Raw genomic sequence first — 27155 nt, forward strand, 5'->3', positions numbered from 1 at the left:
CATCTTCCTTAGCAGTTCCTTTCTGGGTCTTTGTTTTTGACTCGAGCTGCGGTTCAATGTATTAAAATTGCATTCCTTATAAAGGAGTTCCATAGCAGATGTTTTAACTGGCCCTCCCCACGCCTGTATTTCCAGCTGGCCTGCGCCTGGGGCAACTCACCTAGTGGGGAGTCAGGGGATCCTGCACCCATTCTACAAGTCTGTTAACTAATCTCTGGAATCCAGCAGGGCCCCCCACCTACCAGGGCAGCTCTTTGCAGGGAGCCAGTGTTGGGTGGAAGCAGCATCAGAGTGATGAAGTGTCCCTTGGGGAGGTGTCTGTACCAGAACTAGATGTATGAACTCAGATGACCTATTTAACCTCTAGGAGCCTCAGTTTCCTCATCTGTAAAATGGGGATGCTAAGTCCTAGAAAAAGTGCCTGACACACTGCAGGCATTTAATACCTTGTCTTATTTGCAGACTTCCTGTGGGAGTCTATTCCTTGCTGTTTTTCCAGCTGTCATCATCCTCAGAGTTATATCACATCTACCGAAGCCAGAACCCTGAGCCCCAAGCAAAAATGCACCTCCAAAATCTAAGAATAGGGCAACACAGCAGGGACTAGTGTAGCTCATGGAGAGGGTAACGACAAGCAACAAGAAACACGCCAGAGACCAGGGCGCGTATCCACAGAAAACCATGATCCAAAAAGATACACACACCCCTATGTGGATAGCACTATTCACAATGGCCAAGACTCAAGGCAGCCTAAATGCCCACTGACAGTGAGTAGATAAAAAAAAGATGCGGTGTGTATATATATATATTCTTTACCGACTGAGCTACCAGGGTAGCCCGCATGGTCCATAATTAAGCTATTTTCAAACCAGTCCTATTTGGCTAAAGGCTCCAGTTGAGAATCCCAATGGAAGATAGTTCATCTATTACAGACCCAAACCCGTGCAGGTTCTAAAAGCCCTCTAAAGCAGATGCTGATGTGGGAGTTGGGGTTGGCTGTGCTTGGTTCTACACGACGATGGTGGAGGAAGATCAGAGTCCAGAATCAAAACCTGGCTCTGAAATCCTGTGCCTTTGGGTGTGTCAACTCTGACACTGCTTCCTCGTCTTTGAAAAGGGTGATAATGATAATAATCCCCTACAGGACGGCTGGGAGAAACACAGTAGACAGTGAAAGAAAAGAAAATGAAGTCACTCAGTCGTGTCCGACTCTTGTGACCCTACCACGCTCCTCCATCCATGGGATTTTCCAGGCAAGAGTACTGGAGTGGGTTGCCATTTCCTTCTCCAGAGGATCTTCCCAACCCAGGGATCAAACCCAGGTCTCCCGCATTGTAGGCAGACACTTTACCATCTGAGCCACCAGGGAAGTGCTTAACGCAGAACCCAGCCCCAAGGAGGGCGGTCTCACAGGAGCCCATTGGCTGAAGCAGAGAATTAAAGAACCAGAAAGTGACAGGAATCAGCAGCATAAAGACTGCCCAAGTGCAGAGGGCATCGGATGGCAAGGGGGCTGTGTGGAGGGAGGCTGAGACACAGTGAGACTGGGGCCTCCCTGGAGTCAAGGTCAAGATCAAACCCGAGCAGCTGGGCAGATGAAGACATTCCTGGGATGGTGTTGGTGGGGGTGGTTACGTAGCACTGTGAATGTCTGATGCTACTGAGCTGTACCCTTAGGAAGGGTTAAAAGTGTAAACTTTATGTCAAGTATATTTTACTCAGATGAAAAAAAACCGAGTTACCAAAAAAATTAAAAAACAAGACAATACCCTAAAACCCAACAGTCAGCCCACTGAAGACACTAAAATGAAAGCAGCACAGAGATCAGGGTCCCCTCGTTCTGTGGGATGTTGCGGGGGCGCCAGACCCCCGCACCCAAGGCCTGGCAAGTCTAGACCTCCATGGCGTGGAGCTGACTTTCCTCAGAATGCCCACGGAACCCAAGTTCCCGAACGCTTGAAAACCCAAGGCCACCAGAGGCCACAGCAGCAGAGCAAGATCACAAGGTTCGTGTGCAGAGCAGTGTCTCTCTTGATGGTTCCTCCCCAGTCATTTCTGACATGATCGAGATGAAACAGAAGGAAACATCCAAGAACCCCCTCTTCTTCACCCTGTGTCCTCATCTGGGGACGGTGGTGTTTCTCTCTCGTTCAGAAAACCCTTGCCTTCAGGAAGAAAGCCTCGAACTTTCCATCCTGCTCAGGTCATAGAAAAAGGACCTTCAGCAAACCACCACTTCCTTCCCTCCCCAGAGAGAAACAAACCCCGGCTGGAGAAGTCTCTCTGGCCAGTATCTGGAACACCCTTGGCCATGACCTCACTCATGTTCCCCAGAGGGCGTGGCAGGCTGGTGCCACCAAAGGTCTGTCTCCATACCCCCAGGGACCTATGACTGCAAAAACCCCCAGCCTGGGCCTGACAGGCTGGGGCCCAAGGGGGTTACCCAGCTGCCTATTTCTGGGCTGTCAGTCAATAGCAGCCCCAGGGGCAGCTCCTCAGTAGAAAGCTCCGCTGGAAAATGGACAGGGTGAGTTGGTGAAGCAGACCTCACCCTAAGGGATCCCACCCAGCAGCATGCCTCTGTCCACTATGCTCGGTCCGATCACAGATCCCCTCCCCTTCTACACTGCCCACTGTCCTCTCTGCCCAAGTCTAGCCCTCCTCCAGGCTCAATTCCATCCCACTTCCTCTGCTCCCCTGCAGGTGCTCATAGCATTGCTCATCACTGAAGATCATCATTCCCAGGGACCGGGATGCTGGCTGGCTGTGGTCTCTCTTCTTAAACCAGATCCCTGGGGACCTTTGGGCTTCCAAGTCACACTAGCAGTAAAGAACCCATCTGCCAATGCAGGAGACATAAGGTTTGAGGGTTCAATCCCTGGATTGGGAAGATCCCCTGGAGGAGGGCATGTAACCCACTCCAGTGGTCCTGCCTGGAGAATCTCTTGGACACAGGAACCTGGAGTTCTATGGTCCACAGGGTTGCAAAGAGTTGGACATAATTGAAGCGACTTAGCATGCATGCATGGGGACCCTTAGCTGGCACAGATCAGATCAGATCAGTCGCTCAGTTGTATCCGACTCTTTGCGACCCCATGAATCGCAGCACGCCAGGCCTCCCTGTCCATCACCAACTCCCGGAGTTCACCCAGACTCACGTCCATCGAGTCAGTGATGCCATCCAGCCATCTCATCCTCTGTCGTCCCCTTCTCCTCTTGCCCCCAGTCCCTCCCAGCATCAGTCTTTTCCAATGAGTCAACTCTTCGCATGAGTTGGCACAGCCAGGGCTCAATAAGTATAGATGTCAATTAAGTGAGCGGTTCTATCCCTTCCCTTTGAGGAATTTCGGCCCAACACTGGCACCCTGGCAGGGACCCTCTAGACAGCAGGACTCAAGAACACACTCAGTGGGCAAAGCCACCATGACCAGCAGGGGACGTGAGCCATGGCCATAGAGCCTTTCACACCCTGAACTCACCCGGGATGGACGAGCTGGCCATCATTCCTATCTCACTGAAGAGGGAAGGAGCTCAAGCTTAGAGGCTGAATTCCCAGGACACATGACGGGTTACAGTCAGAACTGTTTTTGGCACTCAGCATCTCTAGGGGCAGGGCGGGGTTGAGCCAGTGGCCCCGGGGCCAGCCTGACTGGGTTCAAACCCCAGCTCAGCTTTTTAGGAGCTGTGTGATCTCAGGCAAGTTACTCCAGCTCTTGGAGCCTTGAGTTTCTCATCTGTAACACACACATCTGTAATGTGTGTGTTAGTTGCTCAGTTGTCTCCGACTCTTTGCAACCCCATGCCTGCCAGGCTCCTCTATCCATGGGATTTCCTAGGCAAGAATACTGGAGTGGGTTGCCATTTCCTTCTCCAGGGGATCTTCCCAACCCAGGGATCAAACCTGGGTCTCCTGTATTGCAGGGAGACACTACCGTCTGAGCCACCAGGGACAGGACCAAATGTGGAGCCGAGACTGATGCATTTCTGTGCATCCAGCCTCAAGGTGCAGTGGGAAGGGGTTCCTGACATTCTGCATTGGATCAGGGTGGGGCTGCAGGAAGCTGGTCTACCTCCCCACCCTTCCCTCAGCACCCATGCAACCTTCCAAGCCAGCAGGCAAGGGTGTATGTTTCTGCAGCTTCCATGTGGCAAAGCTCCATCCATCCATCAGATCCCGGAGCTCAACACAGAATAGCCTCTTAAGTAAACAAAGAGGAAACCAGCCAATTGCCCAGGTAATAGGAGATTTTCCTCCTGTCTGCACTGGTAATTGAGCCATTGGAGCCAGCCCCCAACCTCCACTGGCGCTGCTGTGAGTTGGAAAGGGAGTTTAGGAGGCTGTCTGGCCAAAGATACACGTGCAGGTCCAGAAGGTGGTGTCCACCACACTGGAACCTGGATCTAGAAGGCGGGTGTCCACTGCGCTGGACCCTGGGTCCGGTGGGGCTCAGCACACCCACAGTGTGTTCACTAAGTCTCGCCCACCTTACCTGTCCCCTTGGCCCAGCAGGACACGGAGCTGCCCATACCCAGGGGCCCCGGGAACAGACAATCGGGCAACGCCAACCAGCCACAAGGCTGCTCTATAATGCGAACAAGGGGCCTTCAGCACAGGCTCCGTGGGTTCAGAGGCCCTTGGAATCTGAGCCCCGTGGGACACCCATCTGCTCCTGCCTCCCTGCAGCCTCCATGCTGGAGGGTCTGACTCCAGAACCCTCACCACCCCGTGACTGCCACACCCCCGCATCGGCCTTGCCAGCCCAACCAGGATGTGTCAACAAACGGGCGGGGGAGAAAGAACCGCTGGCATTTCTGAGAAACCAGGGCTGGGAGCCAAAACAAACCGTCGAAGGGAAGGCAACTTCTCCTGAAGAAAGTGTCACAAAAGGAAAAACATATCCCTCAAGCTGAGAGAAACCCCTGAAGGTCATTCTGTGCCCCCAGACAGAGTAGGTTTTGGAACCTACCCCCGACACTGGCCTACAAGAGGGTCTTCCTGCGTCTGACCCAGTGCATCCAGTCCGATGACCTTGTCTGAACGGACAAAGCAGTTACAATCCAAGAAAGAGGCAGAAGGGAGATCAGCCTGAAGCAGGTGCAGAGGCCCCTGAGGACAGAACCTACAGGTCTCCCACCCCATCACGCGACGCAATCACAGGTGAAATCACGCGAAGTCAACCTTTGAAGGGGAGGGGCAAGATAGGGGCAGGGGACTCAGAGGGCAAACTACGAGGTGTAAAATAAATATGCTACAAGGATATATTGCACAGCACAGGGAATATAGCCAATATCTTCCAATAACTTTACGTGGAGTATACTCCATAAAAATTTGAATCACTTAGTGGACACTTGAAACTAATACTTTAAATCAACTATACTTCAAGGGTTTTTAATGTTCTGTGTTTTGATTGTGCTGGCAATTATGAGTGTGTACATGTGTCAAAGATCATTAAACCAAACGTTTACATAAATAAGCTGGTTCACTTCACTGTACAGCAGAAAGTAACATGATATTGTAAAGCAATTATATCGCTAAGCTGTGTCCAACTCATTGCAACCTCATGGACTGTAGACCGTCAGGGCTGTCCACGGGCCAGACAAGAATACTGGAGTGGGTTGCCATTTCCTTCTCCAGGGGATCTTCCCGACCCAGGCGTTGAACCCGCATCTCCTGCATTGGCAGGTGGATTCTTTGCCACTTGAGCCACCTGGGAAGCTCCCAAAGCAATGATACTCCAATAAAATAAATAAATAAACCTAAGCACCGTCTAGCAAATCCCCCCAAAAAATAAATAAATAAATCCGGCTTTGAGAACAGCAGGGAAGGGAGACAAGGCCTAAAACATCACGTCTGCTGAAGCTGTTGGTGGGTCCACTCCTGACCACATCGCCCACTGTGCTTTCCCCGGTGGTCCCCAGACACATCCCTCTCCCTAACTCTACCGTGATGTCCCTCCCCTCAAATGCACTGACCCAGCTTCCTCCTCAAGGCGCAGTGAAGTGCCACCTCCAGGGGGCCACCCAATCCACTCCTTACAGAGGTGACCCCTCCTGCCAACTTCCCAAGACTTGGGCATTCATCACCCTTTCCAGTCAGTACCAAGCAGCAAGGGGACATCAGAAGGCAGACAGAGTCCTCCTTTATCCCTCAAACCTATGGGCAGAGCAGCTCTGATGGGCAGACACCACCTGACCCTGCATGCTAATGCCACCCAGAGCGGGGCACAAACCCTGGACCCTCCAACTAAAATTTCAGTTCTGTACAGAATACACTGCCCCAGTTTTATGTCCCTCAGCCCACACCTTGATGAAAAGATTCGTGGATACCTGCTGGTTTCTTCCAGAGACAGGGAACTCACTACCTCATGAGTTAGGCTCTTCTCCTGAGCTCTGATCTCCCCGGGGACTCCCACCCCTAGGCCCTTCCTGCCCTCTGGAGCCACTAATTCATCCAGGGTTCTTCCAGGATTGGCTCTCAACAAGGTCACTGTGTTGACCAGGGACAGACGTATGGAACAGAGGGCTTTCCCACCTGCTGGAGTGTATGTATGCACACACACACGTCCACACACGTCCACACACATCCACACACACCTAAGCCAGAGGGTTTTTGCACCTGCTGGAGTGGGCTTCCCAGGTGGAATTAGTGGGAAAAAACCCACCTGCCAATGCAGGAGACAAAGACACTGGTTCGACCCCTGGGTGGGGAAGATCCCCTGGAGGAGGGCACGGCAACCCACTCCAGTATTCTTGCCTGAAGAACCCCATGGACAGAGGAGCCTGGTGGGCTACAGTCCATGGGGTCGCAAAGAGTCTGACACGACTGAAGCGACTTAGCAAACATGTAGCATGGAGTGTATATATGCACACACACACATGTACCTATGTATACGCATGGCATACACATGCCCACACAGACACATACATGTGCACACACACAGGCACACACACCCAGGCCAGAGGCAGCCAAGTCTGGCTGAGTCACGCAGCCAGACCACAGCTCAAGCACGGCCAGGGAGGAAGTGACGCCCCATTTCCTGACCGTCCTCTGCTCTGAGAGGTTCTCTTCTGTCTCTTTGTCTTTCTGACTCCGTCCCTCCCAGGGCTTTGCTTCTACTCAGAACAATAGCCTGCTGCATCCTGGCCCCACGGCATGGGCTCCCGGCAGCCCTGAGCCCCAGGAGAGGACTTAGGGCTTCTAGACCTGCCGTCCTGGACTAGGCAGCTCACGGCTCTGAACCTCGGTCTCCTCATCCTTGAAACGAAGAGGCTGGGTATGACGACAGGGCCCTTGAGTTCCCTTCTGATCTCAGCCCCGGGGCTTCTGGCCCTCCTCCAGTCCCCACGGGGTTCAGAGTATCAGAGGGGCCAGGATCAGGCCTGGGGACGGGGCTGGGGAGCCCAGCTGCTTCCTGGGCACATGCCTCCCTCGGAACTCCATGTGCTGCACACATTCCCTGCCCCCCTCGGCAGGGCACCCAGCAGGAAGCACCACCACCCAGCAGACGGCCAGGCAGAGGGGCCTGGAGCACCCACCTGCTCCACACCTCCCTCTCCCCTCCCCTTGCCCTCCTCTCCCTCCCTTCCCCCCTCTCTGCCCCCTCCCTCCCCGCTCCAGACCTACCTTGCACCTGCAGCTACCTCCTTCTCAGTCCCCAAGCGACACCACCGCAGGCCCACAGCTTTCAGGCTCTGCCTGACCCCCCTGGCCCCAGCAGCTGGACTGTCCCCCAGCGGCAGAGGTGGGAGTGGTGCCAGGAGCCACTGCCCTCTAGGAGCCCTCCAGGATCTGCCTGCGCGTGTGGGGCCGGCTGGCAGCAACCTCTGACTGCCCTGAGGGGGAGCCTGGGTGGTGAGGGCGGGGCTGAAGTGGCCTGCCTGACTGGTTGGGCTTCCTGGGCCCCTCTGTTCCGGAGTCCTGGAGGCCTGCTGTCCCATTCCAGGATGTTTCCAGGACTTTCTGTAGAGGTGTACATCCGTCCTGGGCCTTGCCCTCAGACTGGAAGAAGATGCAGACTAGGGTGTGTGTGTGTGTGTGTGTGCTCAGTCATGTCCCACTCTTTTGAGACCCCATGGACAGCCCGCCAGGCTCCTCTGTCCATAGAACTCTTCAGGCAAGAATATTGGAGTGGGTTGCCATGGCGTCCCCCACGGGATCTTCCCCACCCAGGGATCAAACCTGCATCTCCTGCATGTCTCCCTGAAAACCTGCACCATCCAGGCCCACCCCCAGCTGGTATCTCTGGGGGCTTTGTCCTTTATAGTAATACTTCTCTACCTCTTCTGTATACTCTACTGTGGGCATGAGTGCTTGTGTAATAGAAAGCATCCAATTAATAAAGCATTAAATATTAATAAAGCTTCAAAGGCCTCCCGAGGCAGTGGGGTTGAAGGATGACCCTGACCCTGTACACGAGACCGTCCGTGCACACGAGCTAACTTTCCAGCCTCACAGCCTCTCCAAAAACACCCACACGCAGCCCCGCTCTGCACACTGGCTGCTGCCACCTGCCAGCTGCTGACACTTTTGCTTTGCTTGGAGTCCACGTTCCCATCCCTCTCTGCTTGCAACATCCTACTCAGCCATCCTGGCCCCACCGAAATGCTCCCTTCCCAGGGAATCCGTGCCCAGACACTGGCCCCAGCAGAACTCCCAGCCCCTTCCTGGTGAACCCCTTCCTGGTTCCCTTGCTGGTTTGTGAATTAGCATCCTCTATCTCCCCCCATTTCTGCTCTCCTCCCCTCCACACTCAGCCCTGTTCCAGGAGGGACAGAAGTAAACACTTACTGAGATGCTGTCATAAATTGCTATGTGCTGTACTTGCTTTAGGGCTTCGCAGGTGGCTCATTGGTAAAGAACCCACCTGCCAATGCAGGAGACGGGAGTTCGATCCCTGGGTCAGGAAGATCCCCCGGAGGAGAAAATAGCAACCTAGTTTTGCCTGGGAAATCTCACAGACAGAGGAGCCTGGCGGGCTACGGTCCACAGGGTCACAAAGAGTTGGACACGACTGAGCAACTGAACACCCACGCATGTATTGCTTCTCCATGAAACCTGGGTACCACTGACTCATGGCCTCCCCCACCCCACCTCACACCCAAGCAGCAGGGTTGCCCCAAAGCCCTGGCCACCAGAGGTTCAGAGGGCGGTCAGGCCTCCCTCGCCCTCCTTCTGATGCCCCCACCCCGTCACTGGGCTTCTGCATCCCTATTACGTGGCATGCCTGCTTGCATCAGCCCCAAGGTCAAAGACGGTTGTGTCCATCTCTGAGTCTCGGTGCCACTCCAGCGCACAGATTGAGGGCTGGTGGTTCAGAGAGCAGAGCCAGCTGCACGGGTGGCCTGCCCTCCTCCCAGCCCCTTATCATCAGCATCTGAGGATTGGAAGGGCTCTTGCAGATCACATGATGTGAAATCTACCCATCCCCATCTTACAGAAGAGAAAACTGAGGCCAGAGAGATCGGGGGCATCAGAGGGAGCAAGGTGTGGGAGGAAGGTGGGCAGGGCTCCTGGGACACCAGCCCTGCTTTCTTGGTGATGCAGGAAAGCCTGGAGAGGTGGGGAGACCCTGCTGGGGTAGGGGCACTTAGGCCCGAGTACTGTGGATGGGGAGAGCAGTCAGTGGGCTTGCAGGGCACATTTCCAGGGAGGGGTATTCCCCTCTTCCTGAGCAGCCCCCTCTAATCCTCACAGCCTTCTCCTGGCATCTCTGTGTTCTCTTGCCCATGAGCTGCTCTCAACTGTAATGAGAGGCCAGCTCCTCGGGCGTGGCACCCAGGGGAACAGTGTGGAGACATTCCCTGTTCCAGTACAGGAATTTCCTGCTGGCCTTTCTTCCTTATTATGAGCGGCTATGATTACAGAGTTTCCAACAGGTGGAGGCCAACAAAATAAACAGACCTTTCAATATTGACTCTCGGGCTCCACAGAAGGCTATCATCTGTCCTGCCTCCCAGAGCCTCGCCAGCAAAGGTGAAACCAAACAAGAGGGTCAGAGCTTGAGAGCGCTGGGCACGCTGCCCACAAAGCAGACTCCAGAAGCGGTGGCCCTGGGTTTCCACACTGTCCATCTTTCTCCTCCTGGATCAGCTGGACTTGGGGGGAAAAGAGACATTTTCTCTAAGATCGCAGGGCCCAATTCAGGTTGCAGGCTCACTTCTGGGCTTGAAAAAGAAAAGAAGGGAGGGAAATAAAGCCTCCTTGGGGATGCCTCTGAAATCCACATGCTTCCTCTAGAGAACTTACAAACCTAGAGTCCTTTAGAGCAGGACAAGTAAGATTTCACTTCCTTGTGAGCCATGACTTTTTACTCTCTCCAGCAGCAAGAATGGACTTCATCACTCAGACGGTGTCATGGTTAAAGAACTGGAAGAGAACTAAAAGCAGTACCAACCCCATGATCGTAGATGATGTAACTATGGTCCAGGATGACTTGACCAAAGACATGGGGACGGATTCCTCCTGGGCTCCTCTGCAGGACTGTGTCCGGTCCCCAAGTCTTGAAAGTAGCCTCTGAGGGATTTCCCTGGTGGCCCAATGGCTGAGACACTACACTCTCAAGGCAGGGGGCCTGGGTTCGATCCCTGGTCAGGGAAGTATTACTAGATCCCGCATACTGCAACTAGAGAGCCCACATGGTTCACTGAAGAGCCTGCATGCCTAAACCTAGACCAGGTATAGCCAAATGGATGAATAAATGCTGTCTCTCCATTGTGTACATGAACCGCAACTTAGATATAGTCTATTAACACGGATAAATGGAATCCAGAAAGATGGTACTGACGGACATATTCGCAGGGCAGCAGGCATAGAGAACAGTCTTGTCGGGGGAGGGGAGAGTGGGACACACTGAGAGAGCAGCACGGAAGCATACACACTACCGTATGTAAAACAGAGAGCCAGTGGGAATTTGCAGTGTGATGCAGGGAGCTCAACATAGTGCTCTGTGACAACCCAGAGCGGGTGGCATGGGGTGGGGGGTGGGAGGGAGGTTCCAGAGGGAAGGGACATACATATATACCTATGGCTGATTCATGTTGCTGTATGGCAGGAGCCAACACAATATGGTAAAGCAATTCGCCTCCAATTGAAAATAAATTAAAAAAAAATTTTTTTAAGTGGCCTGTGAGAGACAGAGTGCCTGGTACCACCTTGTCTGACATACTACTGTCTTCTATCAGGAATTTCTGAATCCCAAGTTTAGAGAGCAGCGAAGGAAAATGCACCATATGATCAAGGCCGCTCCCTAAAGGATGGTAGAAGCTGTATCATTATTTCTGCTAAAAAAAAATTTAAGACTCTATAATGAGTAATATATGGCTCCCCAAATACAGGAAAATACAGACAGAATGAGCTCCTTTGGGCGTGATGAAATTCATGTTTTATATCTACTATTTTTTTCCTTATAGAATGTTTGAGAAAAGAAAGTTCAGACCTTTTGGCCCCTAATTTCACCTTATTGGGTGCACATGCTGCTGCTAAGTCGCTTCAGTCGTGTCCAACTCTGTGCGACCCCATAGATGGCAGCCCACCAGGTTCCCCTGTCCCTGGGATTCTCCAGGCAAGAACACTGGAGTGGGTTGCCATTTCCTTCTCCAATGCATGAAAGTGAAAAGTGAAAGTGAAGTCGCTCAGTCGTGTCCGACTCCAGTGACCCCATGGACTGCAGCCCACCAGGCTCCTCCATCCATGGGATTTTCCAGGCAAGAGTAAACCCAACCCCAGTGACCTGGCTGTTGATGTAATAAATAAGGAAATAAGAAACTCTACTCCATAGAAGGCTTTCCAACCTAGAGTTTTGTGGCATCAATCAGATTCTAAGCATAATGAGTACGAAGCAAATCTGTTGCCAGTGAGGTTACGAGACGGCTCCAAATTATTTCTGTCTTCCACCATCCAAAGTTTGTCAGCAGCATCATCATTTTGGGAAGATGTTTTGTTTGGGTGCGGGAAAAGAAGCTTGATTTTTCTAAGCTGGTGTTCTCAACCAAGAATAGATTTTAGACATCAAAAATGATACCAGCTGACAATTTGGAATTTGAGAGGATAAAAGCTGAATGACCTCTTTTTTAAAGCGATAGTCATCTCTTGACCCATTAGAAAAGAGAAAATAAGAGACAACCGCCTAACACTGTTTTAAGAAAAACAACACAGAGGCTGTAAAACAGCTCACTCGACAGTGACTAAAGATCAGAACTGTCGTGGGATTTTGCTACTGAGTCAAGAGGTTGCAAGTCCTCCTAAGTTCTGTGGACCTCCTCAGTAGTGACTCTGGCCTCCCCACAGTCTCTTTTCCCGGTTTATGCCCTGAGCTCAGGTTTTCTCACCTCTTTCTGGGCGACACCCTTGACTTTATACTTTTATTTTCTCCTGCACCCAATACTCCCTGCAAAGGATGGCCAGATGATGACTAAGGCAAAGCACAGTCTAGACTGCCCCTTCTCCACGCACACACACACACACACACACACACTCACACACCTTCCATGGACACCCCTTCTGTGTTTTCAGAATAAAATCCAAAACCTTTAGTGCGTGTGCTCAGTCGTGTCTAATTCTTTTCGACCCTTTGGACTATAGCCAGCCCAGCTCCTCTGTCCATGGGATTTTTCAGGCACGAATACTGGAGTGGGTTGCCATTTCCTCCTCCAGGGGATCTTCCCAACCCAGGGATCAAACCCACATCTCCTGTGTCTCCTGCCTTGGCAGGCAGATTCTTTACCACTGAGCCATGGGGGAAACCTTTAGCCTGGCCTTCAAAGCCCTTGGCACCTGAGAGTCTGCTTCCTGCAGCTCACCCACAGCAGGCCGTTGAGAGCGCCTTGTTGGGACTCCAGCCACAATGTTGTGCTAACTTTGCTTTCCCGCTCAAAGGGCCCTCCCTACTGTCTCCAACCAAAGTCCAGGGCCAGATCCAGCCCTCAAAGGACGGCCTTGCCCTCATCTCAGAATTGGGAGGAGCATCCTTGCCCCGCCTGGACTCCCAACCACATCTCTCAGAGACTTGATCACCCCGCTGCCTTAGAGCCAGTAATTTGCGGAGTCAGTGCCAGGGAGGGGAAGGGGATAGAGAGGCAGAAAGAACTAACTCTCACTGTGAGCAAGCTGGGAAGTCTCTCTGATCTCATTTCCTCATCTGTCAAATGTCCTTAAAGAAGGACTGACCCGATGAAGTTGCCTTAGGTGGGGGGTAAACGCGATAATTCACATAGATAGCACCTAGTCCACAGCCTGGGACTAAGTCAGGGCTCACAGTGGTAGAATGGCAGAACATACGAGAGAGAGAAAGAGAGAGAGAGAGAGAGGGAGACAAAGGAAGAAAGGCAGGGTTGGGGTGGAGACGGAGGCAGAAAGAAAAGAGGAGGGAAGGGGAGGGGACAGAAGGAAGAAAAAGCAATCAACGACCTTCTTTTTCTACCAGAGTCAAAGAAACTTGCTACTCCATAGAAGAAAATATACACATACATAACCTTCCTTGGAGAGAAAATTTGACATAAAAATGTCATCAAGATCAGGGGAAGGGTGAAATCAATTAATCTTCTGAGGTCCACTGTGTATATTTATGAACTGAATTCTATTAGAAACTTAACATTTTCAAAATGGCATCACCCTGTCCACTCCCATTGCTTGTCTGCTAAAGAAACAGGGCAGAGGGCAAGGACTGGCCAGTGGCAGGGTCCAGATTGGAAATCTTTCAGCCCAGAGCTCCAACCTCCCCATACATCACATCACCAGTCTTGGAAAACACACAGTAAAAACCTCCCACCCAGGGGGGAACTTTCAGCATGAGAACAGGAAGAGTTTGATAAACGCTTTCTCCAAAAAGCAGCTATAAAGCTTGGTCAGAACTGTCAGAAACAACCATTTCAGCCCTCTGGAAATTGGTTGTAAACACACAAACTGAGACACGTTTGTTCGTGAAAACGACTGAATTCGTGTTCTTGCCTGGAGCTGTTCCCATCCCCCGCAGTTCTGTTGTTTGATGACTCCACCAGGGCAGGTTGGGAAAACCGAGCGGCGTTTTGTCACAGCCAGAGTGGTCTCTATTTGGAGAGGTGTCAGTTTAAATGGCGATCTCATAAACAAGTGGACAGGGAGGGCTGGCAGCTCTGAGAGCTTGAAATTGGGGAGCAACGGACCGGTGATGACCTGGAGATTTAACGGGAAATTAAGGGAGGTGAACCAGCCCCAGGGAGATGGATAACCCTCCACATGTCGTGGGTTGACCGAGGCCGCAAGCACCACACAGACAGCAGCAGCCCACGCGGCCCACACAGCCCTGGTCAATGGACCTGCCCACATGCACAGTGGAGATGCAAGGGCCTGATGGGAAACAGAAGCCCCAGCAGGCTTCGGGGGGAAAAACCTGTACATTTGAATGCACTGCCCAGCTCAGTCTCAGATTTTTCAGCCGAGAGTGGAGGTCTTATTGGCTCACGGCATTTCAGCTACAATATAAACATTATAACTGAATCAGTTTGCTGTACACCTGAAACTAACACAACCTTGTAAATCAAGTTATATTTCATTTAAAAAATAAATAAAGGGTGGAAAAGATGAAGTTCTGAAGGGCACAGCCCAGAGACTAAGGTGCAAGAAAAGGTTGAGACTTTTATCCTAAGATTATATAGGATGCTTCCCCTCCCCAGCACTTTACCACCGCATCCACATAACAGGATCCTAACAGGAGGTTTCAACCAAAAGAGCAGAAAAACACAAGGAGGAGCTCATATAGCAGGAGCTACAGAAATTGTAAGATGTTTCAAACTAAATGAAAAGGAAATACACCTTATCAAAATTTGTCAAACAGTGAAAGAAGAGCTTAGACGGAAACTATAGGATTAAATGCATATATCAGAAACGAAGAAAGAGCTAAAATCAATAACCTAAGTTTCCACCTTAGGAAACTTCTAGAAAAAGAGCTAATTAAATCTAAGGTAAGATCTTAATACATGAAGATGAAATAGTCACGGATTGGAAGACAATGTGGTTAAGATGTCATTTCTCTCTCACTTGATTTTTTGGTTGAAATGACAAGTTGATCCTAAAATTGCATATGGAAAAACACAAAGATCTAGAGTAGCCAAGAAAATTGTGTAAAAGAAGAAAGAATATTGGAGGATTTCCACTATGATTACAAAATATATTAGGAAGCTTCAGTGATCAGGCAATGTGATATTGGCATTAAGACAGGTGTATGGATTACTGGAACAGAATTAAAAGTCTGGAAATAAAACTTTACATTTATGATCCATTGACTGTCAACTAAAGTAACAAGACAATTCAATGGAGATATTGTCATCTTTGCAGCAACAGGAGCTGGGATAAGGGATATATACAACCTAGATCCTTTTCTCAATCATGCATAAAAATTAACTCAAAATGAGTCATAGTGCTAAGCAAAAGAGCTAAAACTATAAAACTTGTAGAAGAAAACACAGGAGAAAAATCTTGTGAAAATCTTTATGGCTCCAAAACAAGAGTCATTAAAAAATGGATAAAGTGGGAAGGTCATGTACACACTGCTATATTTAAAACGAATAACCAACAAGAGTCTACTGTGTAGCAGCTGGATGGGAGGGGAGTTTCAGGGAGAATAGATACATTGTATGTGTATAGCAGAGTCCCTTTTGGGCTCCAAAATCACTGCAGATGGTGACTGCAGCCATGAAATTAAAAGACGCTTACTCCTTGGAAGGAAAGTTATGACCAACCTAGATAGCATATTCAAAAGCAGAGACATTACTTTGCCAACAAAGGTCTGTCTAGTCAAGGCTATGGCTTTTCCTGTGGTCATGTATGGATGTGAGAGTTGGACTGTGAAGAAAGCTGAGCGCCGAAGATTGATGCTTTTGAACTGTACTGTTGGAGGAGACTCTTGAGAGTCCCTTGGACTGCAAGGAGATCCAACCAGTCCATTCTGAAGGAGATCAGCCCTGGGATTTCTTTGGAAGGAATGATGCTGAAGCTGAAACTCCAGTACTTTGGCCACCTCATGTGAAGAGTTGACTCACTGGAAAAGACTCTGATGCTGGGAGGGATTGGGGGCAGGAGGAGAAGGGGACGACAGAGGATGAGATGGCTGGATGGCGTCACTGACTTGATGGACGTGAGTCTGAGTGAACTCCAGGAGTTGGTGATGGACAGGGAGGCCTGGCATGCTGCGATTCATGGGGTCGCAAAGAGTCGGACACGACTGAGCAACTGAACTGAACCGAACTGAAACTATCACAACGCTATTCATTGCCTATACCCCAACACAAAATAAAAGGTTTAAAGTTTGGAACAAAAAATTAAAAAAAAAAAAACCTTTGTGCTTCAACAAATAACCTTAATAAATGGAAAAATCCAGTCGTAGACTGGGATAAAATATTTGCAAAACATGTAATTGATAAAGGACTTGTATCCAGAATACAAAAAGAACTTTTACAACTCAATAAGACAACCCACTTTTTAAAAAAATTCCTGGCAGGAATTAAAATGGTATATCTACTTTGGGGAAAATGGTTGTTTCTTTAAGTGAAACAAAAAGTTACCCAAACCCTGCAAATTTACTCTAAGGAATCTACCCAAGAGAAAGGAAGACATGTTCCCACAAAGACTTGTAAGTGAATGTTCACAGCAGCATCATTGATAATCACTTCAAATTGGAAATAATTCACACATCTACCAGCTGCTGAGTGGATAAACTCCATGTGGAATATGCACGAAGTAGAATACTATTCAGCCATAGAAAGGAATGAGATACCAGTGCTTATTACAGCATGGATGGGCCTAAACAAATCATGCTTCAAGAAGCCAGCTGTACAGTCTATATATATTGTATGATTCATATATATTAAATGTCCAGAAAAGACAGATGACAGACAGAAAGCAGATTCATGACTACCTGGACTGAGGGCTGGGAGTCGGTGTTGACCGCAAATGAACTTGATAGAAATTTTTAGGCTGATGGCCATGTTCTCAGACTGGCTCACGGTGATGGTTGTACTACTCTATAGATTGATTAAAAATAATTAAACCATATACTCTCAAGGAGTGAATTTTAAGGTATGTAAACTATACATCAATAAACCTGTAAACATAAAGTCTGATGCTCGGGGTCAATTCAGCAAGAGAGATAAGCCCTCTGGAAGATGACAGGAGACAGACAACAATATCCCGCAATGATATAAATTCCTCCTCCCTCCCCAGGACCGCCCTGGCTGACTGCAGGCAGGCCTGGCCATATCCGGTCCGGGTCAGGTCACGCCTTTCCTGTGGCCCAGTGTCCCTGTGGGCTCTTGGATTTCACTGTCATGAGCTCTGGGACAGGGTACCAGGTGTCAGCCACCTGCTCAGTACTTTCGAGCATCGCAGTATGGTGGCACTTCTGTTACCAGTGACAGTCCACATGGATTTATTATAAATCTAACAAAAATAAATACTTACCTACAGTCTTGGTCTTTATACACACAAAAGAACTAAAATGTACCTTAATAGTTTATACTTGCATAAGTTGGTGACACTTTCTGCCCCACTAAGAATACAAGCACTTACAACATACTTGATGCTTGTCCCCCAGGAAGGAGTGTGTGTGTGTGTGTGTGTGTGCACATTCTGGTAGACTTAGGTGGAAGATGAGGTCTAGGAGATGTAGTCATCTGATGTTTCTCGTTTTAGTTGAGGGACACATCTGTGAAGGAATGAAAGGTGATGTTATCACTTCCTCTGCCAACTTTGCTGCTTTTAGTTTTTCCTTTCTTTTTTTTTTTTTAGGAGAGAATTTCATTGGGGCTGCAGCTGGCTTCTTCCAAAGAGAGATCAAACCAGCACATTTCCTGCTCTTGACTTTCTCATTTACTCTGGACTCCATCACCAGCTGAGTTTTCCAAAATTCCTTAACTGCTCATTTCTTGATTCACATTCATTTCACAACAGATGTTTATGGAGCTCCTAGCTTGCACAAAAGGCTCTCTTAGATATGAGATGGGGCTACGGAGGTGGCAGAGAATGGCCCATCCTTGGAGAGTTTACAATCTGATCACAGCAGGAGGCAAACAAGGTGCCTACAAATATCTAAACTAGTCACTAACGTGGTCACAGTGATGCCAACTCAGCCGTCAAGGCACAAAGGAGAAATCTTTGAGGGGAAGAGCCAGGAAAGTCCTTTATGGAGAAAGCGTGGCTGAAATCAGGCCTTAAGGATGGATGTAACTGTGAGTGACAGCTGCCGGACCACAAGGAAAGATACGTGCCTGGAAGATGCGGCTTTCAGAAATGGTGTATGTGAGCAAAGGACCATATCGTTTTGCTAAAACACAGAATAAGTATCGGGCAGCAGCACCACATGTATTTATAAATATAAGTTGGAGTTCAATCACATGGGACATTGACTCCCAAGGAAGATTTTAATTCCCTTCCGGACGTGCAATGTGAACCTTCTCTGACTCAAAAGACACTGAAAATCAAACCTGGAGAGCATCCCCATATGGTCACAAAATATTGGATGGCTGTCCTGGGTAACTCTTAATCCCCATCCAGCCTAAGACTGAAGCTCAGTGGGCCCTAGCAGGCCATGAATGTGAGATGAACTCTTGTCTTCTGGGGCCTGGGGTGGCCAGAGCCATGTATGGATGTTGGGGATAAGAACTGGCCTGCCGGAGAGATGCCCTGGGCATGGTTTACTCAGAAGTCCGTCTCTCCCGCAGCTTTGAAAGCGAGGACGGCCTTCCCACACCTGTGGCCCCTCGTGTTTCAAGTACCAGGTGGGCTGGCGCCCACCGCTAGCACAACGGGAGGCCAACATGGTGTGTGTGCCCGTGCTGATTCAAGATCCGTGTGAACGCTATTAATTCCACTGTTCCAGACAAAAGTTCTTAAGTGGAGTAACCAGGCAGCCTCGGGGAAGCTGTCAGAAGAGTTTAGAAGGCTGACAAATATGCGATGTCTTTACCGGCTCTCCTCTGGGGGTCATTTCTCCGGACAACTTGGGCTGCCGCTGCCATGAATACAAAATTCCTTCTGAGGCCAGAAGTCCTGTGACGGGAGCAGAAAGGGAAGAGGGAGGGCTGGGGTTCCTATTTCAGAAAGAGGGTTGGAGGGATGGGAGATGTAGATCAGACGACCCCCTTTTAGAGCCTCAGGTATGGTGAGGGTGGCTGGGAGGAGGCTGAGAGAATCATTACAAGCACAAAACCCATGTCTTGCTAAAGGTACTCACTGCTGTGTAAATCCCACAGCAGCAGCTAGATCGGCCCCAAATGGATAAGGATGAGGCTGGCCGCCGACTGTGATGGCTGGACAATTAAGCTCAGTTAATACAAAGACAAGGACCAGCCAGCACGGCCCAGGCCACCAGCATTCTGAAGAAGCTGAGATCAGATTCCGGGGTGCTCAGTGGATTTAATGAGCTAGACATCCCCTGGGTCCTTTTTCTGCTTCAGCCACTTGGCAGGCTCTGTTGAACGTGGACATTTTTTTCCTCTGCTGGACTGATCAATGTCTGAAGTCCTGTCCACCTTTAAAACTCTCCATGCCTTTACTTCGGTCATTTTCACTACCTGGGCTCAAAGTGTATGAAGGATCTGGGAAAGTCACTTGGTTCTAGAGATTTTAAAAGTAACTCACTGGTGGATGGTGGTGATATTTACTACGCTGGGAAAAACAAGGGGGAAGAGCAGGTTAAGACAGTCCAGGGGAGGCCAAGAAGGCTTTCAGATGCAAGATACTGTGGATCAGGAGAGAGATCCAGGCTGGAGATGTGAAACTGGGAGTCATTGCTCAATAGAGCATATTAAAATCAGGGACTACATGAGGTTACCTGGCAGCAGTGGAGGGGTTGCAGCTATAGGAGGAAAGAGAAGATAAATGCAGGTATGAGAACGCCCAGGATGGAGACTTGTGACCCTGCAGGATCTGAGGTCAGGAGAAGGAGGGACCACAGCCAGCAAAGGGGGCTCTGATCTCCTCAGTCCTAATCCATCCTTCACATTGAGACCAGGGTGACTTCTCCAAACCCAGATGGGTTCCTGAGACCTCCCTGCTAAGTCTCTCCTGCCCACCTTACCCTGAGAAAATCTAGCACCTTAGATGTTACACAAGTCCCTTCACAACCTAGATTTCACCTTCTCTGGTAGGGTCCTCGACCTCTCCTCCTGTGTCACAGCACTTTAAGATCATGTTTTGAGGGATTCCTTGGTGGTCCAGTGGTTAAGAATTCGCCTCGCAATGCAGAGGACATGGGTTCGATCCCTGGTCCAGGAAGATCCCACGGTCACAGGGCAACTAAACCCACGTGCCACAACTACTGAGCCTGCTCTCGAGAGTCCGTGCTCCGCAACGAGAGAAGCCACCGCAGTAAGAAGCTCACACACTACATAGAAAGGAGCCCCCACTCACTGCTACTAGAGAAAGCTTGCAAGCAGCAGTGAAGTCCCAGCCGGAAATAAACATTTTTTTAAATTGTGTTTTGCTTGTCTGGGTACACATTTGTCTCGGTTATTAGATGTAACTGAAGGATCATGTCGTTCACACTTTCAATGCCCGGCACATAGTAGGTGCTCAAAACTATCTGCTGAACGAGATGAAGGAAGGAAGGAGGATGGAAGGAAGGAGGGCAGACTCCTTGTGTGGGAACCTTCTCATGAAGAATGCATGACAATATCTGCGCCATCTTCCTCCTTGGCATTTTTGGAAACCTTGAAACCTGGGTTGGGATGAGAAGAGTGCCCTCTACAGGGAGACAGATACCGAAACAGACACTTCCTGAAATTTTCCCAGAAATATAAACCGCTGAGCAGGCAAAGCTGGAACTCACACCAAAGCAATCTTTTTAAGAAGCCAATTAATGATAGCGATGTTCTCAGATGACTGGATCCTATATGTATATAGAAAATCCCCGAGACACAACGCCAAAACTATTAGAACTAGTCAGTGAATTCACTAAAGTTGCAACATACAAAATTAACATGCAGAAATGTGTGAAATTTCTAAATGATAATAACAAACTCTCCAAAAAAGAAATTAAGAAAAAAACCCTGTGTATAGTCACGTCAACAAGAATAAAATACCTAGGAATAAATCTAACTCAGGAGATAAAAGACCTGTACTGGAAACTGTTAATATAAGAGGCTGATGAAAGAAATTGAATATAACACAAACAGATGAAAAGATGTACTATTTTTGTATTAGAAGGATCAATATGGTTAAGTGACCATACCACCAAGAAAATCTATGTATTCAAAGCAATATCTATTGAAATACGATGGCATTTTTCACAGAGCCAGAACAAACAATTCCAAAATTTATATGGAAACACAAAAGACCCCCAATAGCAAACAATCTTGAGAAAGAAGACCGGAGCTCTAGGAATCAGTCTCCCAGACCCCAGACTATACTACGAAGCTATAGTAATCAAGATAGTCTGGCACTGGCTCAAAAACAGATACATAGATCAGTGTAACAGGAGAGAAAGCCCAGAAATAAACCAATGCACTTACGGTCAGTTAATCTAAGACAAAGTAGGCAAGAATATACGATGAGGAAAAGACAGACTCTCTAATAAGTGCTACTGGGAAAACCGGACAGCTACATGCAAAAGAATCAAACTGAACTACTTCCTCACACTATATACAAAAATAAACTCAATGTACTAAAGACAAAAATGTAAGAACTGAAACCATAAAACTGCCAGAAGAAAACATACGCAGTACATTCTTTGACACTGGTCTTGGCAGTATTTTTTGGATACATCTTCTCAGGCAAGAAAAACAAAAGCAAAATAAAATAGGACTGTGTCAGACTAAAAAGCTTTTGCACAGGGAAGGAAACTATCAATAAAATGTAAGGAAGACTATTGACTGGGTGAGGATTTTTGCAAACAATATACCTGATAAGGGGTTAATACCCAAAATATACAAAGAACTCACACAAGACAATATCAAAAAACAAACAATAGCCCAACAATTAAAAACTGGGCAGAAGACCTGAATAGATGTTTCTCCAAAGAAGACACACAGATGATCAACAGGCATATGAAAAGGTGTTCAACATCACTAATCCTCAGGGAAGTGCAAAGTAAAACCAGAGTGAAACCTCAAACCTGTCAGAATGGCTATGATGAAAAAGACAACAAAATATACATATGCACATGTACATGTGTATGCGGTGTGATGTCGCTTCAGTCATGTCTTTGAGACATGACTTTGAGACCCCATGGACTGTACCTGCCAGGCTCCTCTGTTCATGGGATTCTCCAGGCAAGAATATTGGAGTGGGTTGCCATGCCCTCCTCCAGGGGATCTTCCTGACCCAGGGATCGAACCCTTGTCCCCTGCAGCTCCCGCACTGTAGACAGATTCTTTACCACTGAGCCATCGGGGCAGCCCATATATATGTACACATGTATACATATAAACACGCACATATATGTATATATGTACATGTTATGTATGTACATACAAATGGAATATTACTCAGACATTTAAAAAATGAAATCTTGCCATTTGTGACAACATGGATGGATCTAGAGAATACTGTTGTTTAGTTGCTAAGTTGTCTCCGACTCTTTTGCGACCCCATGGACTGCAGCCCACCAGGCTCCTCTCCATGGGATTTCTCAGGCGAGAATACTGCAGTGGGTTGCCATTTCCTTCTCCAGGGGATCTTCCTGACCCGGGAATCAAACTCATGTCTCCTACATTGCAGGTGGATTCTTAACCACTGAGCTACCTGGAAAGCTGATAAAATAAGCAAGCTGTGGGGATATAATATACAACATAAAGAATATGGCAAATAATGTTAATAATTCTGTACAGGGACAGATGGTTACTAGGCTTATCATGGTGATCATTTCATAAAGTATGCAAATATTAAATTACTACCTAGTGCTTTTGAACTGTGGTGTTAGAGAAGACTCTTGAGAGTCCCTTGGACTGCAAGGAGATCAAACCAGTCAATCTTAAAGGAAATCAACCTGGAATATTCATTGGAAGGACTGATGGTGAAGCTCCAATAATTTGGCCACGTGATGCAAAGAGCTGAATCATTAGAAATGACCCCAGTGCTGGGAAAGACTGAAGGCAGGAGGAGAAGGGGATGACAGAGGATGAGATGGCTGGATGGCATCACCAACTCAATGGACATGAGTTTGAGCAAGCTCCAGGAGATGGTGAAGGACAGGGAAGCCTGGCGTGCTGCAGTCCATGGGGTCGCAAAGAGTTGGACACAACCAAGTGACTGAACAACAAAATCAACGCCGTCCACCTGAAAATAACATATTATGGTATTAATTTACCAATCATATTTTAATATAAAATTTTTTGAAATAAATACCATGCATGCCCATGTGAACTACCACTGTAGAGGATATTTTTACGTCCAGTTTTATTTATTTAATTTATTTTTGACTGTGCTGGGTTTTCATTGCTGGGTGGGCTTTCCTCTAGTGACGGTGCTTGGGCTTCTCTTTATAGTGACTTCTCTTGTTGCAGAGCACGGACTTTCCGGTGCCCAGGCTTCAGCAGCTGCAGCTTGTGGGCTCAGCAGTTGCGGCTCCTGGGCTCTGGAGCACAGTCTCAGTTAACTGTGGGGCACGGGCTTAGCTTTTCCGCAGCCTGTGGGATCCTCCCAGACCAGGGATCGAAGCTGTGTCCCCTGCACTGACAGGTGGACTCTTCACCACGGAACCAACCAAGAAGGCTCTTTATGCTCCAGTTTTTATTTTAGTCCATTGCGTCAGGAAACTTGCAGGTTTGGTTTGGCTCTGGAACCTTATATTCCATTCACTTATTTATAAAAGACCCAATTTATACTCTGTTTCATGGTGCCGCTGAAACCACTAAGTAGTACATGAAATAGAAAGAAAAAATGGAACAGGAGTAAAAGGCTGAGTTTCATGCCGGTTGTGAGATCTCAGGCAACTCGTAGAAACTTTTATCTGAATGCTGGGTTTCTGAAACACGAAATGGGGAGAATTTTCACTGCATTCCTCTCTCAGGCTGTCGTGGAGAACAAACAGCATAATGTCTATGAAAGCACTTTTTAACTTTCAAGAAAATTTTATTGAGGAATAATTTATACACAACTAAATTTATAGAGCTTAAGTTTTTCCAAATGTACATACATGTTTTTTGTATGTACAAAGTGAGTTTTTCCAAATGTACATACAGTGTAATGCACGTGTGTGCATGCTAAGTCATTCAGTTGTGTCCAACTCTTTGCAACCCCGTGGACTATAGCCTGACAGGCTCCTCTGTCCATGGGATTCTCGAGGCAAGAATACTGGAGTGGGTTGCCATTTCCTTCTCCAGGGTATCTTTCTGCCCCATGGATCGAACTCCCATCCCTGCAATTCCTCCATTGGCAGGCAGATTCTTTATCACACTTATAGAATGGCTCGAGGCCTAACTCAGTCCACGTGGACCTGGTGCAGCTGGGGGTAGATGTCCCATACACACTCAGATTCACCACTGCTGGGATGGACAGGAGGGGAAGCAGGCTTCCAATGGAGAAGAGGGACCACTGGACTGACCTTGGCAGCATTGGCATTTCCAAGAGCGATGTGTTCAACTTGCCCAGCAAGGCTGGGAGTCAGCACTTTGCAGGACAGACATGATTGTCTAGAGAGCAAATCAGGCAGGACACTTTGCAATTAGAGAAGCTGCGATAGAGGCAGGAAAGTCAGGGTTCTGGGGAGAGAGGAGGAACTGCTGACTGCAGGGATCGGTCACCACGTCACAGGTGCAGGCAACAGATCGGGCCAGACGGGTCCCTGACTACCTCTCCGTCACATGGAAAGAACCCTTCCCACTCTTCACCCTCAGACCCACTCCCTTCCGGCAGGGAGAGGGGGCTTCACGGCTCATCAAGGCTGTGCCCCAGATCCTACAAACCTCAGTCTTAGACTCTCCAGAAATATCAAGAGCTCGGGTGTGTGTTGCGGGGGTGGGGGGGTGCTAAATGCTATTTGCACAGAAAAAGTTTATCATCGTTTCTGAAAGCAATAAAGAGTGTCCCTGAAGAGTGATCTTTCAATGATTGACTTTTGACTCCATTTCTTCTAGAATGCATTTCTCAGCTATATCAACTCCGTATTGGGCATTTGCTCCGTGGAAGAGCCCTCAGCGTTCTGCACGTTTTTTGCACAATAGGATTTATAACATCCTGTCTTGCTTACCCAATACCTTGGCAGCAAGCAGAATGCATCTCATAGCTTGCTCCAAGAGATGTTTTCACCTAAACCTTAGGTTTTTCGGTGCAAATGCCTCTCTGAGTCAATCTATCTCCCTTTTGCATGATGGTGTTTTGGGCTTCCTTCCATCCTTGGGATGAAAAAATGTACTTTCCATCTGTACCAGTTATTAATTTCACATCTTTCAGCTCCACCCGCCTCCCCCAGCCTTCTTCCGCTTTGTCATACTGGAGCTGGACTCTGCAGGCTAGCTTTCCCGTTGTCAGCTGGCTGGCCCTGAGGTTGGACAATAGGAGTGTGGGCGGGACGATGCATGGTTGGGAGAGAAAGAAGGGCCTTTTTCTCCCCCTTCCCTTTGTCTGTTTTTCAGAGCGGCAGCAAGCAGGCACCCCAGTGGTGTTGCAGAGGGGGCGGCAGGCCGCCCGCGGCCGCCAGCTCTGGGCACCTTCATCCTCACCAGCGTCACCATCGCCGTGCTGCACGCTTCCTGACATAGGAACCTCCCCTCTGGGGTCTGAGGCCAGCGGGCATGCAGGCTCTTTACTCTGAGTTCCTAAGCTTCTTCCTTGTTCACGTTTCCCTTCGTCCTCCACCCCTTAGAGTTCTCCTGGAGCCCTCTCCATAGTGCCAGTCTCTTCTACATTGAACAAGTCTTCCTGTTACATTTCCCTCTTCAAACTTCCTGAGTTTTTTTTACAAATGCTAAAACCATCACCAAATGGAAAAAGTTAACTACTCGACAGCCATGAGCACATACCCCCAGGGCTCCTAGAGGCTGAGGACTGATAATGTTCACTCCTGTGACACCACCCTGGTACCACCATCAGCCCATCAGAGAACTGCACGAGCAGATCATGTACCCTGGATCCCCACCTCCCTCACCTGGCCTTTAAAGATGCTTTCTTGAGAACTCCTTTAGGGAGTCCAGGTGTTCTGAGCACTAACTTTCCTGGACTCCTTGCTTGGCACCTGAAATAAACGCTCCTTTCCTTCTTTACAACCTGGTGTCGGTAGATGGTGCACTCAGGGGAAGGGACCGAGTTTGGCTCAGTAACGAGTTAAGTTCTGGAGATTGCAGTCTTGGGAAAGTAGAGGCAACACAGCAAGCCAGAAGCCTCAAGCAGTAAGAGAAGTAAGGTATTTTATAGTTTAAGGGAACATGAGTATAAACATTATATTTTCAAAGTGCATGTACATCTCAGTTCAGTTGAGTCACTGAGTCGTGTCCGACTCTTTGCAACCCAGTGGACTGCAGCACACCAGGCTTCACTGTCCATCACCAACTCCCGGAGTTTACTCAAACTCAGGTCCATTGAGTCAGTGATGCCATCCAACCATCTCATCCTCTGTTGTCCCCTTCTCCTCCTGCCCTCAATCTTTCCTAGCATCAGGGTCTTTTCCAATAAGTCAGTTTTTTGCATCAGGTGGCCAAAGTATTGGAGCTTCAGCTTCAGCATCAGTCCTTTCAATGAATATTCAGGACTGATCTCCTTTAGGATGGACTGGTTGGTTCTCCTTGCAGTCCAAAGGACTCTCAAGAGTCTTCTCCAACACCACAGTTCTAAAGCATCAATTCTTCAGCGCTCAGCTTTGTTTATAGTCCAACTCTCACATCCATACATGACCACTGGAAAAACCATGGCCTTGACTAGATGGACCTTTGTTGGCAAAGTAATGTCTCTGCTTTTTAATATGCTGTCTAGGTTGGTCATAACTTTTCTTCCAAGGGGTAAGCATCTTTTAATTTCACGGCTGCAGTCACCATCTGCAGTGATTTTAGAGCCCCAAAAATAAAGTCTGTCACTGTTTCCACTGTTTCCCCATCTATTTGCCATGAAGTGATGGGACCAGATGCCATGATCTTAGTTTTCTGAATGTTGAGTCTTAAGCCAGCTTTTTCACTCTCCTCACTTTTATCAAGAGGCTCTATGATCACTTACTACATTCACGAGTCTATACGTGCACATGTGTACATGCACACAG

At 48.5% G+C, this 27155-nt stretch overlaps 1 protein-coding gene across 4 annotated transcripts in view; it reads right to left on the bottom strand.

Moving 5' to 3' along the window:
- CRACR2A (calcium release activated channel regulator 2A) overlaps positions 1–27155 on the bottom strand; it is a 158424-nt gene that overhangs the window by 113592 nt on the left and 17677 nt on the right. The window contains exon 1 of one of the 4 annotated variants that reach the window (XM_027541053.1): positions 7625–7862. The exons of the other annotated variants lie outside the window; for them this stretch is intronic. The gene's annotated coding sequence lies outside the window, so the exon portion shown is untranslated. Of the gene's footprint in view, positions 1–7624; positions 7863–27155 lie in introns of those variants that run through there. 4 annotated transcript variants of the gene reach the window in all.

This window comes from Bos indicus x Bos taurus, chromosome 5 (assembly GCF_003369695.1).
Source record: "Bos indicus x Bos taurus breed Angus x Brahman F1 hybrid chromosome 5, Bos_hybrid_MaternalHap_v2.0, whole genome shotgun sequence".
NCBI lineage: Eukaryota > Metazoa > Chordata > Mammalia > Artiodactyla > Bovidae > Bos > Bos indicus x Bos taurus.